Source organism: Thalia democratica, chromosome 7 (assembly GCF_965202585.1).
Source record: "Thalia democratica chromosome 7, ktThaDemo2.hap1.1, whole genome shotgun sequence".
Classification (NCBI taxonomy): Eukaryota; Metazoa; Chordata; class Thaliacea; order Salpida; family Salpidae; genus Thalia; species Thalia democratica.
In genome coordinates, this window is record NC_139171.1 from 42,082,871 (window position 1) to 42,103,796 (window position 20,926).

Here is a 20,926-nt window from a genome sequence, read left to right on the forward strand (position 1 = left end):
AAAATAATTTTTTTTGAAGCCATAACATTTTATTTATAAGTTTTTATTCTTTTAAGAGTTTATTTTGCAAACTAAGTTTCGGTCAAAGACCTCGTCAGTGCTTAGATAAAAAAAGTTATACAAATAAAATTTGATACAGAATACTATTTGAATAATTTTGTTTTAATAAGCACTGAAGAGGTCTTTGACCGAAACTTAGTTTGCAAAATAAAGTATTGATCGAAAAAATTAATTATTTCTCCTCTAGTAGTTAAGATCTTTTTATTAGTTTTCTTAAAATCGAAATATATAGTAATTTATTTATTATAGAATAGCATTACGCAGGGATGAAAAAACCTGGAATTTGACAATTTAGGCAAAAAATTGTTGAATTCAAGAAGTTTCGAAAAAAAAAACCTGGAGTTTGAACAAAAATCACTAAAAAACCTGGAATTTTAAAGAATTTTACATGTTATTTGACAAAAATATATCATATACATAAAATTCTTTTGTCATCATCAATTTTATTATTATTAAAAAACACATTTAAAGTAGCTTTACAGTATCTTTCAAATGTTAGTATACTACTTAATGCAGTTTTTGAACCTTAAACTAGAATTAGACTCAAAAACAAGTACTTTCAAAACATGAAAGAAATTTCTCAAAAACCAGTGGCCACCCTAAATAAATATTTTTTGTATCATTTAGAATTTTGTTTGTTATAAAAAACAGCTAAAATACCGTTACAGTATATTTTTATAATTTTAAACTATTTAAGACAGTTTTTAGTTTAAATTTAATACTATATAAAAATGGATTAAGTTACTTGTACTTTCAAAAACCTGAAACAAATTAAGAAAACCTTGAAGTTAAAAAATAAAACCTTGAAAACTCTTTTAATAAGAAAAAAAAATACACGCTTCGGAAAACAAATTTTTAAAACTTATTCTTGATTTTTTAGACTAATTTTTATATTTTTACTTCGATATACATTTATTATACATAACTAGCCCAGTGTAAATATTTGGACCTGGTAGTACATACATTTTATTGTATAAAAATAACAGTTAAAAGTAGAATTATTGAAAACATTGCTAATAAATAAGTTAGTACTTATTTTCATGTCAAGCTGTAATATAGTTCTGTTTTATAAAAGTAACCTTTTTGCTTTAATTTTTTTTTGTTATATTTTAGGAGTGCACGACTATTCAAAATCAGACAATTCAAGTTCCGACAAATCAAGTTTTAAATATAACGTTTAAAGGTCAAGAACTCAAAAATCACTATATTTAGATAACATTTATTTTTAGGTCTAATTAATACTTACAAATATTTTTTTTTGCCGAATTTTAAATACTTTTTTAGCTGTAGCTAAAATACGTTTTAAAACACAGTAATTTTAAGTATTTTTGATGGTTTTAACAAAAAAAAAATTTGTAGCCATTTATTAGACCTACACAAACAATAAAAAAAAAAACATTACTTTTAGTTGTGAACTTAAAATAATTCTTAAAGAATTTGAATTGTCCGAATTTGAATAGTCATGCAACCATATTTAAGCATACTAGCCGAACTTTAAGCCTTTTTATGTCATTATGTTTGTTTTGTAACAATATTTTAGACATTTTAGCTATTATTGGCTTCTATGTATTTTACACTATCTAAATGTAACAAAATTAATCGTTTTTGCTTCTGCAACGATAGACATTTTGGGGTAGAGTTTGTGGATCAAATCATTTATGTTTTAATGATTTCAATCTGTTTAACTACTAATACTTTATTAACAAAATAATTATTAAAATAACGGCCATACTCTTTTAAACTATACGTAAATATGTTTAGAAGACCATAAAGTACATAGCTTCAAGCTTATACCTACCGACGCTACAACTTGAACGAAACCAATGATTTAAGTATTTGAACACTGCCACAAAAGTGAACTCACAATCAGTTGTTTTATATACACAGCAAAACTAACTTTTGTTTTTAACCTCAAAAGTTTAAATAATGTATTAAAAACAAACTAGCATAAAACACAAGCTTTTCTAGTAACAAAATAACACACAGAATGAATAAAGTAAAAGATCATATGATATACAAAATAAGTAAATAAAACATTATATGACATTGGTATAACAATTTTTATCAAAATAAAATATATGAACTTAACACTTTGTATCAACCAGACAAAAATAGCACAATTTGATGATTATAATAAAAGCAACAACGGTTTAAATTTTAATATTTTTCTATTTTTGTAAACATAACTTTTTTCCATGACTAAAGCTTTGTATACTCTCTTATTAATAGTAGTCTTTATAAAAAATAAAGTTTATTTTAGTAATGTTAAAAGGTTCTATGCAAAACTACTTTTAATTTGATACAGTTAAGGTATATAAGTATAAAAACAACAATTTGAAGCTTTGGGTAAACAAAAAACTTGACAAGTTACGTTTAGAAACTTAAAAAAAGTGAACATTGTAGATTCTTTTCTGTATAATGTAACCAGTATTTAGTTCGGCCATGATCAACAAAGTTGAGATGTTTCGCTCTATTAATAATGAGCTTTACCATACGACCATCAACAACAGCATCCAACCTACGACCGGTTTCGTCATTATTAGGACTCATCAGGCAGGCATGAACAGTGGCCAGAAACCTCTGTTGCAATCTAGCAAAGCGGGATTAAGAACATATGCACTGAAGGCACCGTTTGTGGGTAAAAAATGAAAAGTTGTCACGACTATACCTGCCTGATGAGTCCTAATAATGACGAAACCGGTCGTAGGTTGTCTCGCATGCTGTTGTTGATGGTCGTTTGGTGAAGTTCATTATCTATTATTGGTGGCGCGAAACATTTCAACTTTCTTGATGATGGCCGGAATAAACACTGGTTAAAACTGATCAAACGTGCCTGTACTATAATCTCTCAATAAGCTGACCATGTATTAGACGTTGGGTTGTGAACAATTTAACTGCGCCAATTTTTTTGATTTTACCCTCAAACAGTTGCTTCAGTGCATATGTATTTAAACCCTTTTGGTTAGATTGCAACAGAGGTTTCTGGCCATTGTTCATGCCTGCCTGATGAGTCCTAATAAGGACGAAACCGGTCGTAGGTTGTCTCGGATGCTGTTGTTGATGGTCGTATGGTAATGTGCGTTATTTATTAATTCTGTAGAATATAAGAAACTTAAAAACAATTATAACTAAAAAGTTATACAAATTATGCTTTTAATACTTTATTTTTTGTATATGTGTGTCAATAACTGAGTTTCGATCTTGTAACGTTCAACTCAAAGAGCAAAAAAAAAAAAACCTTTGTAGATCTAAGAAAAATAAAAACAAGTCATTGCGACTTATTAAGAAAAGTATTTGTTAATATTTACATTTTTTAAACATTGTAATAAAAAAATGTATACTAGTGTTAATGAAAAAATCAAACAAACTAAGCTTTAATTTATGTATACTTAGTTAAGTTACATGAAAATTCAAATTCGGACAGTTCAAATTCCGACAATTCAAATTCTTAAAAAGATATTTAAGAGACCATATCTAAAAAAGTAAAATATATTAAAAAAAATTATAAATAGGTCTCTAGGTCTTATTAATATCTACAAGCCATTTTTCTTATTTGCAAAATTTCGAATATTTGAAAAAATAATCACAAATTATTAAAAATTAACATATTTTAAAACTTATTTGAGCCATATCACAAAAATATTTAAAGTTTTGCATAAAATAAAGAATGGTTTGTAAATATTTTTAAGATCTGAATACCAACTTGTAATTTTTTTGAAATATAAATTACTTTTTAAGTTAGGGCCCTTAAAAATTTTTTTAAAGAACTTGAATGGTCGGAGTTTGAATTGTCCGAATTTGAATAGTCGTGCAACCAGTTAAGGTACATTTAGTTTTAGTTGTTATATGAGAGTTATTTTTAATTTAAATATCTTTAGGTATAACTACGACAGACTTTAACTTATAAAGCATTATAATGTATAACTTTTCATGTTTAAAAACAATAACGATTAAAGTGAATAAAAATTGTAGCTTTTTAAATGTCTTAAGAAAATATAAGTTTACATATTTGAAAGGTTCTCCCCACTAGAAGTAAAACATAAAGGTTTAATCAAAACATTTTGATCATCTCAGTATCTAAGGCTTGTGGTCTGATGATCGAAATTGTATGGTCAAACTTTTATTTGAACTTTGAGCTTGTCTCACGGCATAAGAAAGTTTAGGCTTAGACTCTGTAGACTTTTCCCGACGTTTTTTTCGATCATTAGAAGTAAAATAAAGTACGAACTTGTAACAATAATTTAGTAAAATATAAACTTTTGTGGTACAAACATGATTGTACGTACTACTTTCTAAGTAAAAATATTAAAATAGAATGACACTAAAAAACAGAACAAGTTTACATTTAGAAAATATTTTCAGTTTATGTTGTAAAAAGTACTTACGACAGTTTAATAAAACAACATAATAAAGATGTAAGCAACGTATTCACAGTGAAAGAAACAACACTTTTTTATTTCAAAATAAGGGCCAGCAAACTGCGAGATATCTCCTGCCTTTTAGTTAAAAAAAACTTATAAGAAATAACAAAAATCGTTTTTGATCATAAAAAATACTGCTAGACTCTCAGTTTTATTTGAGTGAACACTGAACAGTGGTACTGATTTAATTATTATTTTATCACAATTTTACTTTTAAACACTCTTTTTGTCAAAGTTTCCTTAGAATTATATAAGTATTGGATAATATTTTTACTTAATATAATTAATCCATCAAAGTCTTTGTATAGCTAAACTGTTCTGTTTATTTTGAAAGACTCTCGATTCCTGTTAATAAGGTAACGACACAGAACCTGGAAAAGACATTAAACTGTAACCGTAGTGTACGACTCGATAACCTAAAGTCGTATACAACCAGCTCATTAGATTAAACTTTTTGAGCGCTTTTTTGAAGTTTAATACACAGCAAACCATACGTGAGCTTCATTTTTTTAATACATAGTTTTATAAAAAAAAGAACTACTGCTAACTTAAATTTTCAGTTTCACATTATTAGGATTGAGTCTGTGCAGAGAAATTTTACCCGTTTTGTTTGTAATAGATGCAACATTTCAAATGCCTCATACAAAGATAGTTGGTGAAGCTCAGATTGGAGTCTCTAGAGTATAGAAGATGGCAGTTTGACTTGATAACACTTTTTAAAATTGTTAATGGTAAATATAAAAAAAATTTTAATCAGTTTTTTGCTTTTTCTCAGACCAATTATAATTTGAGAGGAAATGATAAAAAGATAAAATGTAAATATAATTTTAATAACAGTCAGTGGCAAAATTCTTTTTTCTGCAGAACAATCAATATGTGGAATAGGTTACCGCAGGATGTGGTTTCGTGTGGGAGGGTGGAACATTTTCGATTAAAACTAAAAAAAATTGATTTAAATAATATAAACACAAGTAAAATACAGTGATTATCGAACAAAAATTCATTTTAAAATATTAGTATCACTACGAATAACTTTTCTTCCCTACTCCTTCCCCCTACAGATTATAAGTTATTATATATAATTTTTTGTAAACGTGTAATCTTTTATAGTCTATGCATAAGTTTTATATGAGAATTTATTTCGTTTTGTTTTTTGTGCATTCTAAGTTATAATTTATCATACAGGACTATTAGTTTGTAATTTTTTTTTACTATGTTATGTTTAGATTTTAATTTTTATTGAATGTAATTCGTTTGATTCTTTTTTCGTGTGTATTGTTTAAGCGGCTCAGGTTTTAATGCCCGAGTCCATCTTCGCACAATAAATTCCAATAATAATGATAAATATAATACTTTTTCGTATTATGATATTTTTATTAAATATAAATTAAATTAACTTTTAATGGTGTTCCAGACAAATTTTTATAGTCGTTAGTGGTTGTAAATGAATGTTAAAATAACAAACCTTTTTATGTTTGTAGTTGTTATTATATCATTTTTAAGAATTATATCTATGTTTAAAAAGTGTATTTTGCTGATTCAATAAGACAATCTATAACATAGTCCTAAATATTAGACCAGATCCGAAAAATGTTCAAAAATTTAGTTACCAAGAAAAACTATACCTTTTTTTGATTTTTTCCATCCATGTAAATTTTATGACTTATTTTGTTTTAAAATTACTGTTAACTTGTAAAGATTAGAGCACTTAGACCATAAAGCTTAAATTATTTTACCACATAACTTCAAGTATCGATATTTGATTTCTTCTAAGTGCAAGATTACGATAAAAATAATTTTACGATGTTGTTTAATGCTCCAAAACGCTATATATTTTTTATTTTCTTAAGCTTAAAGTTTTGACAACTTTAAAGTTCAAATATATAAAGTAATGTACTTTACTATATTATAAGGGTTTAAAAGTCAAACCGAAATATTCACAACTTTCATCGTTATAAAACAATTGCATTACTTATATGAAATTAATTCTAGTTGTTTTTCATAGTTATTTTCCTAGTTATCAATTAAAATTATCCAACTTTGTAAACAATAGATTTAAAAAGTAATCTTTTTAATTTAAAAGCATAGTTTAAAGAATGCCAGACGGAAGTATTTGATTAGTTTTAAACTTAATGCTTAATTATATTTTATATTTTAATTTCCGTGTATTATTTAGTTTTTATTATATAAAGTTTAGATAAGTTTTAGTCTAAAAAATTTTATGAATTAAATGTATGTATGTAATATTTAGTTGTAATACAGAAAACACTATTTGATAATTTAGTATACTTTTATAGCTAATAAATTAAAAAGAGAGCGCAAAACTATAGATATATAAAATAAAGTTTACAAAGTTTTATTTTGAAAAAAAAAACATGTTAGCAAAATTGAATCTATTGTAATTTATCTTTTTACAAAAATCTTTTAATTAAAATAATTGAGTGTTTATTGAGTTAGACTACAAGTTTCAATTTTATAAAGTATTTGCAAAATGTTTGTACAAAAAGTTATATTAGTTTCTTTGTAAAATAGTTCAAGTAAGTTTTTCTAAATTCATTGATAAAATATAAAACGCTAATACTCTTTCTTTTTAATTATAAAATTCAAATACTTTTAAAATTAGACAAAAAATTGTAGATTTTGAAGATCTTTTTAGCTATACTTAAGAATTTTGTTTTTAATCAGTTTTTAAACATAATCAAAGCAACTAAAGAATTAAACAATAAAGGGAGATTTTAAAAGTAAAATAAAAATAAATCTAAAAGAATTTTGTAGTAGTAAATTATAGCTTTTATTTTTTACTTTTTAAGTTAATTATTGGTATTTAATACAAAAAGTACAAATATAAATAGTAGTTTTATCTATTTTTAAGTGTTATATTTTGTATAAGTTTCAATTTGTGTTAGTTTTTAAAATATTTAAAGCTTCTTAAGATTTTAAAGTATTTTTGCTTTTTACTAAGCTATACTAACTATGAGTTACAGAGTCAGCTAAAAACTTGCTGATTCGGTAAAAAGTGTTCAACATAATAATTGAATATTTTGAACTGCGTAAAAAACAATGTTAGTTTGCTTTGAAAAATTCTAAATACATACTAAACTATTTATAAATGACGAATTCACTGTATGTACAAATGAGTATAATTTTTTGTTTCTATAAACAGGATGATTAACACACAATGTAGCAACGAATTAGAATACACAAATGTAGCAATAACTACAAAAGAAGATTACAGTTATGAAAGTACTGAACAAAATAGTAAAAGCAAAAATTTGATAAGTAACAAAAACAATGGTTTGTAAAACAATTTAAACTTCTTAAAAAAACTTTCAAAATTAAGTTTGCTCTAATTTATTTACAGGTACAATTGATAATTTATACCCGATGAAGACTTTTTCCATACTCAAACCTAACAACAAGTTTGGTGAAATGAAAGGTCTAACTCAAAAAATGCCTCTATATAACAAATGTTCAAGTTTACAACCAGTTTTTTGCAATGGAGTTGACAATTGTTACTCAAATGAATTTAGTAAAGATTTTAATATTGATAAATTAACATCAAATAAAAACGACAAAAGCAATTTTTTGTTTTCAGAATATGATAATAAATTTAAGAAAAATGTTTCAATTTCCAATTTTGTAGAACCCGAAGACAACAGAAAACAGTGTTTTGCATCGAGTTCTAAAAGTATAAGTCTAAATTCTTTTCAACACACGTCTTTAATTTCGTCTGATAGTTTCAAACAAGATAGTATAGAACCTCAAAAAACTGAAAAGTGTACCCTATATCAAAACTTTTATACTTACAACCAAAATTATCAACAACAAAGTTTCCACAATAAGCTGTGGCTACCTAACTACACATATGCATATTCAAGTCACTCAAAAAAAATTGATGTTCAGTCAAACCTGAAAGAAATGTTTAAAAAAGATTGTACAAGTAATTTAATCGGTTATAATTTAAATCAAATTAAGACTAAAGAGTCCGCAAGTTATTACAGTTTGACAAACAAATATTTTGTACCACAGAACGTAGTATCTAAAACACCAGGTATTTTAAAAGACAAAAAAGCAATTGAGGTAAGTACTGTTTTTCAGTTAAAATTGAATAAAAAACAACTTTAAAACTTTATAAAATTTACTTTTATGTACCTCAGATTGTAAAAAAATTTCAAAACAAATTCTTAAATTTAAATAACTTGTAAACCGTTTAACCACTACAATTACTTTTATCAGTTATCAGCTGTCGAAAAGTATAATAAAAATAAGAAGAAAAAAAATAATATAAAATATAAAAAACAAACCTCAAAAAACTACACTAAAGAAAATCGTTTATATAAGTTTCGCAAGCAACGAGAACTGTGTCATAAGTCTACTTACAATGCAAAATGGGGAGTTAAAGTGTTTGAAGGTATTTTGAAAGTACTTTTAGTTAAATATATGCTTTAACATAAAAAATATTTTGAGTAAGTTTAATTTTTTTTATACATACTAAGATTGGACAATTGAAAACAACATTATACAAAGTTTTGTATTTTCTAACCCAAGTAATCTAGCTTTGATTCTTTCATCATTTTACAACTCTATCCGGAAAAAAAATGGTGACTGGTATTCAGTGAGTTCGATGTTCAATGTTAGAGCAATGTTAAACAAACACATTAAATCTATTCGAGGTAATGACTTTGACATCGTTGAAATGGATGAGTTTAGGTATGCTACTTATAGAATAGATTTTTTTTCCTTTCTTAGTTTTTCTATGTAAGTGACAGATGAAATATAACACTCAAGAATATTAAAACTTTTATTTTAGCGTAATTTTTCATAACATTGTTCAAAAAGCTGATTATTAAAGATACAAATCTAAACCTATACAAAATGCCGTTGTTACTTTAATTCCAGAGAGGCTAACAAAGTTTTCGAAGAAAAAGTTAGACACATAGAGACAATACAAATCCGTCCAACTAAAGAACCTATCAGTGAAGAGGATTTTAATAGAATTTTGAATTTCGACATTTTTAGTAACAAGCAACCTGAGTTTTTACAGTTAAAAGTAAATTTAATTTTGTATCCTAAATATTTGTAGTTGCATAGGTAAACCTTTGTTGCAACATAATTATATGTTTATTTAATAGTTTAAATCAAAGTTTCAAAAATTGGTCCATATGGAAGTCATCTTAATAAGTCAGGGAGCTATAAGCTGAAAAGGAGCCAAACGGGGCCGTTACTAGTAAAGGGGCCATAATGCGTACTTAGATTCGTTTCATGAGAAATTCAAAGCTTTTTTTATAAAATTAAGAGAGAAAAACGGTTATAGGCATATCTTATCAAAAATAGAAAACATACAATCAAATAAATACTTGAACTTAATCATACGTCATATTTTAAACTTATTTTTTAAACTGTTTGCTAACCAAATTTTTTTTCAAATTCATATAACATTTACCACTTCAAAATGAAACTAGTATAGTTTTGAAAAGCTTTGTGAGATAAAATAAAATGAGTAATTTGTGAATAATAAATTGCAAATAGTATATAAATACTTCTTAATTACAATTTTTGAAATAGATTCACTTAAACTTATAAGTCATTGTCATTATGTGTTTATTAAAAAAAAATCGCTAGATAAATTATATTTTGCATTGATGATCGTTAAAAAAGAAAACATTAATCAGCAGCATTATAAATTAGTGTTTTTATACATTTTTTAAGTTTACTAAAATGTTTATAAATAAAAGTTTGTTCAAAAATCCTTTAAAAATAATTCTCAATTTCTAAAAAAACGCTTAGCAAAAGATCTTTCTTTTATTAAAACATTTTCAATTCTGCTTATTTATTAGAAAAAAATTATTACATACATATTTAAATATAAATATACCACGCGCATACAAAAAAAATATTATTAAGCAAATTATTACGTTTAATAGATTGAATATAAAAAATATATCTTAAAAAAGCTAAAATAAATCAGTTATTCTTAACTTATTAAACTATGTATTAGTACAAACATTTTGACTTTGTTGAGCTGTCATTTAGTAAGTTGTATTTTAAATAAAACTAAATGTATTTTTCTTAAAGATTAAAAAGAACATGTTTAAAGAAATTTTTTATTAAAACTTGAAAAACCACTGACTACATACTTTATAACTTACTAATCATGAATAAAATATTAAAAATGAAGGCATCTGTTCCTATTAAAATTAGTATTTTATCTAGCTTTTAAATCATTTTAAAAGTATTAATCGTAAATTCTTGCGAAATAAAGCAAATAAATGTAGGTCATTCCATAGTCAAATTTTAGAGTTTAGTTTCCTAATATCACTACTTTATTAAAATGTCTGTAATAAGTGGATTTTGAAAGCCATTAAGACACTTTTTATCTAATTGTTTAGGTTAAAAGTAAAGCTAAACAAGAGGTACTTACATAATAATTAATAATAGTTGTAAAAACCTTCTAACTAAAGTATTAGTTCAACAAGATCTTTTAAACTTGCTCTTTACTAAAAAAATAGTTTTTAACTTTAAGATAAATTATAGAAAAAAATTATTACAACATCAAGTAAATTATACATTTAAAAACTGTTTTAGTTTTCAACTTTTATTTTGTTTATGCTACACGTTGCAAATATTAAATAGTAAAATTAATGCTGTTTTCGGTGAAAATTTGTCTCATAAAAACATAAATGAGTGTTCTAGTTACACAGATTTTCAGAACATTAATTGTATACGCTCTATATACCAATAGGTTACTACTTAAACATATAAGATATTTTATAAAATAATTATACTTTTGGCAACAGTCTCATGTTTCAAAAGTTTTCAATAGATTTATTTTTGGTAACTTTATGCCTAAAAAAGTTAATTGCACCTTTTATAAATCGTATAATAAGTTCACAGAATATATTTTGATAACAAAGAAACTTATGAGCTAAACTATATTAATTTCTTATAAATTAAAATCAACAGTAAAAACTTTTATTAATCAAAACAACACAGGTTTGGTATGATTTTACTTATGCTTTTTCGGGAGAGTTTCAAATCTTAGAGCAAAATCAAGATACATGGAAGTTAAATGATTTTGTAGCTATGTTTGACCCAGGTATACAAAAAACTTATGTTACTCGAAAAAATGCATCTTTTAAGGACCAACAGGTTAAATAAACTAGTATTTATTAACTTTAACACAACATCAATCTACAGCTAAACAAGCAAAAATATTATTTCAAATATGTATTGGCGCGGTAGTCTTCAAGTAATTTAAAATTATAATAGATAATTAAATTAATGTTAACAGGTCCGTCTTTACGAGCTTGCAATTAACTTGTGTCCATTAAAAAGTTTTGCTAACTACATTTCTAGACTAAGTCCAACTTCAAATGTATTTTTCCAAGTTGTCCGTTCAAAACTTCACGGTAACGTATGGTACGGACCAGAATCATCAAGTATAAGCAAGATACAGCTTATGATGCCAAAAATATCTCGTGAGTTTAATCGGCAAACTGCAGCCAACTGGCTAAATCCGAACCACGGAGCAGCATTTTGTAACCCGCGACATAGTACAATATGAGCAAATTTATGATTTTTTAAATTTAATTTTTTGTTATCTTAATTTAACTTTAAGTAAACATTATATATATTTTCTAACTAAACATTTGTGTCTAAAGAAGTTTAATTTTTTTCTAACTATGCATTTCAAAATTATGGTGGCTCACAAAAATAATTTTAAGAAACGTGAAAAGACTTTTCTTGTTAATCTAGCCCATGACTTGTAAAATGCTCCGAGTTTCTGAAAATATCAGTTATTTATATTTATTTAATTTTTATAACCAAAAAGACTTTTATTTTAGATTGTTTATGCTGAATATCTTTTAGGTATTTAAAAAATAAAAACTCTTTTGTTAATATCTAGTATAAATTAAATATACACAGTAAAATTTTAAAAATAGTCATAAAATAGAACGTAGTAAAAAATATGATTGCTGAGAACTAAAACATGTTTAACAAATGATATTGTGTTTTAAGTTTATGCAAAAAGCTGTAGAACCAAGCCACCTATATAAAACATTTAAGTGTTAAAAAATGTTTTAATTCATTAAGCAACCAAGTTCGCTTTCAAATTTTTTTTTTAAATGTTGTGTATAAAGGCATGAATCTTAAAAGCTTAAATACTTTGATTTTGTTAAAAAAAAGTCATTGATTAAAATTAGTTTGATTAAACAATAGTTTTAGTTTGTTATTAAGAATAATATTCGGATTAAAAAGTAAGAAAAGAGTATGTCAGAATTTTACAGGTTAGAGAATGTTGGTCAGTGTCAGAGTTTAAGATTACTAAACAATTTTTTTTGAAAAAATAGCTTAACATGTGAAAAAAAGACATTTATTTACTTATAAAATATGAAAAAATGTAAGTTTTTAGAAAATTAGCAGTAATCTACTATGCGTATCGTTTTAAAATATAATAGTGTGGTTACAACACCCTAAGCTCGGGGGCAACGTACGGCCCACGGTGTAATTTTAAATTTGAAATAACTTATGCAAAACAAAACAAAAAAGCTTTTTTATAAAATATGTTTTTAAATGCTATAATACTCTTATTAACTTATATAAAATAAACGCTAATTAAATTTTCGTTTTATTGAAAGTTAGCAGAGCAGAAGCCTAGACTTTCGAATGCCGTGAGACAAGCTCAAGTTTAACATAAAGGTTGATCATACAAATTCGATCATCAGACCACAAGCTTTCGGTAGACTGGTATCATGCTTGCATGTATAAACCGTTTGTATATTGATGACTGCAAGTTTTTTGGTTGTAACTGACTGATGAGTCCTAATCAGGACGAAACCGGTCTCAGTCTACCGAAAGCTTGTAGTCTGATGATCGAGTTGGTATGATCAAACATTATGTTCATTCAAAGTTTTCTTCAAAAAAAACAAGCCAGATCAAATTTACGCGGTCCGCAAATTATTTTTAATAAGTATGACCCGCGAAAAAACTTTTCTGATTAACCTGGTTCGCCGACTAAAAAAGTTTCCTACCCCTACCTTAAAAAACTAAATATAAAATGTCTTTTTTTTGCTTTATTTTGGTTACTTAAAAGTTTTTGATGTACTTATATTTTACTATTTAAACGAAACAATATAGTATTTGAGATATTTTCAAGCTGCTTTATACTTTCTTATTGCATCTTTATGCTAATAGAAAGCATTTTAAAACTAGTATTATTTATGTAGATCTAGTAAAAGTTTGCTGATATTCAATAACATATATAAATTTTGTATTTACATTCGCTTTAATTAATAAATCATCAAATTATTAAAGACTAAAAAATCAAATGTTTTTTAAAGACTCTAGTTTATAAGTGATAAATAATCTGTAAAAATATTTCAGGATACGCTCATTTGTCTAAAATATACACAACAAATTCACTAATATCATCATCAAAGTTGTCATTTACAATCAACAAGTATTCGGTTGGAATGAGCTGTGATTCTTCGTGCAGTGAGCCTTGTATAGAAATACCTTTTACCAGCTTTATTGCTTCTTTTGCTCAAAAAATTGTGAACAAATAAGCACTTTTTTATTAATTAAAAGCTTCATTTTATTCAAAAATAAAAGTCTTTTCAAAAGAAATTACGAATAAACTGATAAATAAGAAATTACACTTAAAGTTGAAAAAAATACTGAAAAAAAAATCTTTGTAAAAGCTGTTAGTTGTGTTGCTTGAAACTTCAAAAATTTTCGAAGTAAAGTAGGATAGTATTAAATATCTATGTAGAGTTTTTGACAATTAAATAGTAAAACAATCAAATAGTCAAATTCATTTGACTCTTAAATTAATCAAATTCAATTTGTTTTAAAATTAATACTAATTTTACCTAACTATACACTGGTAAGCTTGAATTTTCGAAAATGTAACATTTTAGTTTTTGTTTATATTTTCATGCATGAATACGTTTTTAAATGACATTATAGATAAGCAACATTGTTATGTGCAGTTTGCTAGTTTATCATACTTGAAAAGGTCGCAATTTTTTGCCACCGAAACCTGGTTGTAAATAAATATATAATTTGCACATCTTTATTTAAGTTTTAACTTCAAAAAACTCTACTACTAATAGCGGTAGTAACTAGTAAGTACTGAATGATGTTTGCTAGACACATTTAAACATATGACTTAGATGTGTTTAGGCTTTATTAAGAGTATTTAAAAAAATTAAAAAAAGAAGTTTGCAACCCAAAAAACTAATTTCAACCCCAAAATTTAGATATTTTTTAAATTTTTCGACTTAAATAGTAATAAAGTCACTAGACATGTCTTAGATTTATAATAAGCTTATACTTAAAGACATACATTTAAAGAAATTTCAACTGCTTTTGATATATCATGACATCATGATCATAAAAAATGAGCAACTTTTGTCTGTAGAATGGTAATTTTTTTCTAATATAAAAAGCAATTTTTCTGCTGTTTTTACTTTTAGCTTCTTTGATTTTGAAAGTCAAATATGTGGAGTCAGTAAACCAGAAAGCTTTTAATAATGTATTGTCATTCCAATTGCATGTTGATACAGATATAAAATACATTCTAAATTATGAAAAGTTAGCGCCCAGTACAAATCAAGCAGATCTCTTTTATTAAATTTTAAAAGAAAATACCAAGTTAATAATCTTGCAACTTATCACGTACATAGGTTTAATAAACTTCGGGTATTCTAACTCATCTATTTTGCAAAGCCTTCTGTTTATTCGAAGGCTTATAGTTATAACTTATTAAGCGACAAGAGAAAAACGCTCAATATATTTTGTCCTAGGACCTGGGTACGAAAAAACCTTTCGGTTATCGAGTCGTACACCACGGATACATTTTGTCCAGGACTGTATAAATGAAACAAATCTAAGCAACCCGCATGTGGAAGTCGTCAAAGTACTGCTTGACTCTGAGTTTCTAGTCACTGAACATACTTAAGTACAATCTTGCTTTACTTACAAGGTAACATAACAATTTTACACTTTGTTGTGGTCAGCTATTAACAAGACCTTCTCAAAATATTTCCTAAGCTGTATGGAGATCTCAGTAATAAGTAATGGACACTTTGGATGACTATGTAGTACATAATCCACATATTTAACGTGTTAAAGCCAGTTTCTGAGTTGTGTTGTAAAGTTCTTAACAAGATGTGTATCTATGCGTCCATGTGTCCTGGACAAGACGTTAAAAAATATCCGTGGTGTATGACTCGATAACCGAAAGGTTCTTCGTGCACCAGGTCCTAGGACCAAATTTTTTGAGCGTTTTTTTATATGTCGTTCAATATCATGCCGCCAAAGTTTTTGATCACAAACAGGGAGAGAATATGGATTTGGAACATTTTGTTTGTTTAATCAACCATGAGTTACTCAGCTCAACTTATTAACTAATGAAAAACTAGACGGACTCCAAACGAATAAATTAGAATCTGAAAGGTACCATGCTGGATTTGGAAAGCGAGCAGCTATGTTAAAGTTTAGGAACCAATGCTTCGCATCAAAAGGGATAAGAAATGACTGTGCATTACTTATACCTGATTCTTATTAAACTAAGCATGGAAAAAGTTTTAATAAAATTCTTAAATTTCTGAATGATTTGGAGCAAAGGTGGGTAGCAGAACAGAAAATATAAAAGAAAGAAAAGGGATCAATACGTGCAGAAGCGTCTCAAGCTGTGTAAAATATTGGGTGGGCCTGTAGTAAGCGTGGAAGAGCTGCATTCTATTTTATAATCTCATCCTGATTAAAATTAAGTTATTGTTCCTAATGAGTTAATTTAATTTAGAGAGTCAAACAAATCTGTTCTGTCATACAACCCAGAACTTTTTTAAGTAATTAGTAATACCGAAGAGGAAATATTTCTAAACTTATGTGCTCTTGTTTCAGAAAATGATGGTCGCTCTCTGTGTTCTTTACCAACAAACGCTGATGCATTATTTATTTTAGGGGCTTCTTCTCCTATATAGAAAAAATGAAAATGTTATGGTAGGGAATTGTTATGCCACGTTAATTGTGAAAGAGTCATCAGAAACATAGTATATTGTTACTTAGGAAGGTAAAAATGATGATGAGACTTACAAGATGGACTACCTCATGAGAGTTCAAGCTGAAAAAAATTCGAAGTGGAAACACCCTTTAAACGTGATTTGATGAACTTGCATTTAGATTCTATTCTTGATTGTGAAATTTATGGGGAATGGAATGTTTCTAATGAAAGATCTATTAATTTTTTACTGAGAAATCATATCCAAACAGAATCATCAGTAGAATAGATGTCTTTTAACGAACTTTGAATGATAGTTTTTTGTTTCTTTTTAGATTTTATGTTTACCTATTTATTAAAAAAAAAAGTCCATTAGATTTTATAAATCATGTGACGTTTTTTTTATAGTATTATTTTTAAAAGTATTAGCAATTTTGCAGTAATGTCAAGTCTTAATACTAAATGATTCAGTGCAATGTTCGTTTTATTTTGAAATGCTATATATTTCTTGTTTTTGCAATCATTAACTTAATGTTTAATGCCAAACATTATTATCTTGCATAGAAATAAATTTAACTCTTTAATATTTTCTCTATTTGTTGTGATGCAAGTTGAAAAATTACTTAAGGTTTTTCAAAAGATTTATAGCTAAACGATTCATGGCATCAAATACCCTGCTAATATATATACCACATCATCTAAATTCTAAAGGTAATTAAGTATACTTACAAAGTTTCATTTTACAACAAAGTTTTTCAAATATTTTAAACAACCAGATATAGTTTTTAAATTTTGAAAAAGCACCATTTTACAGACAAAGTTTGCATATTTTGTGTGATTATGATGTCATAATATACCAAAAACAGTTAAACGCTGATTTTTAAATGTATGTCTATAAGTATAAGCTTTCATTTAAGATACAAACTAATATAAAGTCAAGGACTTTATTACTGTTTAATTCGAAAAGTCAAAAAATGTGTGATTTTTGGGGTGAAATTTTTTTTTTATATTTTTTTTACTATTTTTTAAAATTCTCTTAATAAAGCCAAAATGCATACGAATTATATGTTTAGATGAGAAATTTATAATATGACCAAAAGAATATGCTGTAATCTCTACTTTAAGTAAGTATTTATGATTAAAAAATTATAAATTTAACGTTTTATAAATATTTTTTATTTAATATTTTGATAAAGACAAAAAAATCACAAAGAAGAACACACAACCAAGGGAAGATTTGAGATACTTAAAACTATAATATTCTTACTGTTAATATTTAAGAAAATTAATCGTAAAACAAAAACAAAACAATAAAAAATTCTATAAAAAATGCAGTAAAATTCAGAAAATAAAGGACAGTGCAGCTTACATATAAAAGTCTCATGATTATACATAAATAAATATAAAATAAGAAGATTCTACAAAACTTACATATGAAATAAACGAACAGCGTAACTTACATTTGCACCATTTATAATTTAAACTTAAATACAAAAGTTGTCTAGAAGACAATGCTTAAAAATTTGTTAAAAAAAAACAAACAAACAAACAGTGAAACTTAATTTGAAGTAGATGCTTTAGTAAACATGCATTGAATATTAGCTTGCTTTTTAGATCTGACAGACACTTTTCGGTTGGTAAGCTGATTTAAAAAAAAAATTAAAATTATAAAAAGCTAAATGTAATTTTTCATTTTAGCAACAGCAGCTTTAATTTCTCCTGAATGTACTTTTCCTTCCAAAACTAAAAACATAGTACGTTCGTCATTTAAAATACATGTAGATATACCTTTATTGGCAGTATCAACATCCATTGTACCAACACTATTGGCTTTCAACATATTGAAATTAGGCATTTTGTAAAAAAAACAATTGATAATGATTTATTGAGTTCGCAGTTACCTTTAAGTTCGCACTTTTGGGTTTTGTTAAAGCCTAGAACTTTAGAGGAAGACTACTTATAAAAATAGCTTTTCTATACAATTTTGAAATAAAATATTCGAAAATAAAAGTTCATTCTTCTAAAACTACGCGGTTTGCCAAAAATTTTTTCTTATTATGTCCGTCCCGCAAAATTCTTTTCTGATAGCTCTTGCCCGTCGACTAGATAAGTATCCTACATATGATATAAATTTTAAATGAATAAAAAGTACTAAGAAGTCTTGTTCAACATTTAAAGTCTAAATTTTATAAAACTAACTGGATCCGGGTCTGACTGGACTTTGACTTGAAAAATAATTCCGGATCCGGTAGATCACTACTTTAAAATACAGTTTGCTTATAAGTTTTTAAATTTCAATAATTAGCTCAATTTTAGAGCTATCTAATCAGTTTAAAAATTAAAAAAGGGTTTAAAACAGTTTTAACGATCAAGCATGTTTATTTTGATTTAAATCTAAAACTAGTTTTATTTAATTTAAAAATTTAAACTAATTCAATTCTTAAATATTTTGAAAGTGTATAAAAAACTTTAACTGTTAAAGAACAACTATAGCTTACCTTTAGTTATAACAAGGCTTAAAACTAGATTTAGTCTTAATATAGCACAAATAACTTCTTAACATTTTTAGTGGAATATCTTTTAAATATAATTACAAATATAAAATTGAATTAAAGTTAAAAAAAGTTGTATATAAAAGAAAATCGTAATTAGTTATCATTAAATTTTGACTTACTTTTATTACCTACAATTTTATAATTTATAAATTTTAGTACGAATAAAACTTACAATGTAAACAAAAGTCCTTAACTCAATTATAACTACTAGTAGAATATTATAGATTTAAAAAAATATTTAGAAAAGATTACTTAACATATAGTTATTTTATATATATAAGTTTAATTTATTTTTTCTATGTGTTTATAATATCTGAAATATTTTTTTTTTATTAGAACTTTTTTTGTGATTTTGTAGCTGTGTCTATTAGTTTTCTTACAACAAAATGTGTTTTAGAACTTTAAAATTCATAAAAAGGTAAAAACTTTAAATATTAAGGAAATGCGCCAGAATAATTTTTAATAGCAAAACAAGTAGACTATTTACAAAACTTTTAAAACATTTGGGTTGGGCTGGATTCGCACTATTGATAATATCAAAACTTTTGCTTAGCATAAGTTTTATTAAAATCGTGACAACAAAGTTTTGCATCAAAAAAAGTATTTGTTATTATGAAATGCCTGACAAAAATAATTAGTTTATAGAAATAAATTACGTCATTTAGAAAAGAGAAAAAAAAGTAAAAATGTTTGTAATGAAAACATATAAACTAAACTTTAAACACAACGTATCAAGACGTTCATCAAAAAATTGTAAACATACTGAGAGAAAACTTGACTCATATTTTTAAACGAGCTATCATCACGTTTTTCAGGAGAAATCCGTCAACTTGATACCATTATAACTGTTTTTTAGACGCATTATACTATCTAGTTTTTTTTTTCTCAGCAGATTTTGTTGGTAGCGTTGAATTATCCGAAAATTAAATATAATTTAAAACCAGTTTTTGCATCAACAAGTAAAATATTTGAAAAAAAAAAGTTTGTGTTTAGAGCATATTTTTATTCTTTTTTCGACATAAATTACTTTCTCTAACCAAAAGCTTTTACCTGAGTTTAGTTGGTTTAAAATTTCACACGGTTAAAACTTAGTAAGTTAATTGAAAATTAAAAAAATTAAAACGTGAAAGTAGTATTTTTATTATTTTTATTGAAACAGTTGATTTGTATTATGAAATCTATTTAGACTCTTTTGTTAAGTTAGAATTTTTATGAATATATTTAAAAATACTAAAAACTTAATTAGTTAACGTTAAATTTTAAACTATTAAAAATTAAAAGCTCTGAGTTGTTTCAAGATCTAGTTAAACACTTTAGTTTCTTTAATTCTAGATTAAGTTCGTTAAAATTGAAACTAAAAGTATATGTGAAAGGAAATTTTTAAAGTAAATAGCTTAGATTTAAAAAACTTTGATGTTTTTGTTGAAAAAAAGTTGATAACAAGTAGAAAATAGTTAACGTTATTAAAAAGAATTGTTTTAATATAAATTTGTAATGATGTTTAAAAAAACATGCGTCGAAATTATTAAAATCTTGTAGCATATAAATAAATACATTTGACTTAAACAGTACTTTATTAAGTCTCAGTCATAAAAAGTTGTATACATACAAAATATTTTAAATAGGCTTATACGTTATTTACAATAATACGCTTTAGTTAATAGTTAACAGTAGTTTTTATAAAATATTGCTTAATTAAACCTAAGTTTTTCTGGCATAAAATTTTTATAGCTAGATTTACTTTTTTAAAAAACAACATAGAAAAATGTTTGCTAAAAACTTAATCAAGATGAAAATTTTTAAAGCTGATCTACCCAAACTAATCGCATTAATTATTTTACTAGGTAATTAATTAAAGATTGCATCATTTGATTTCGGTTTTC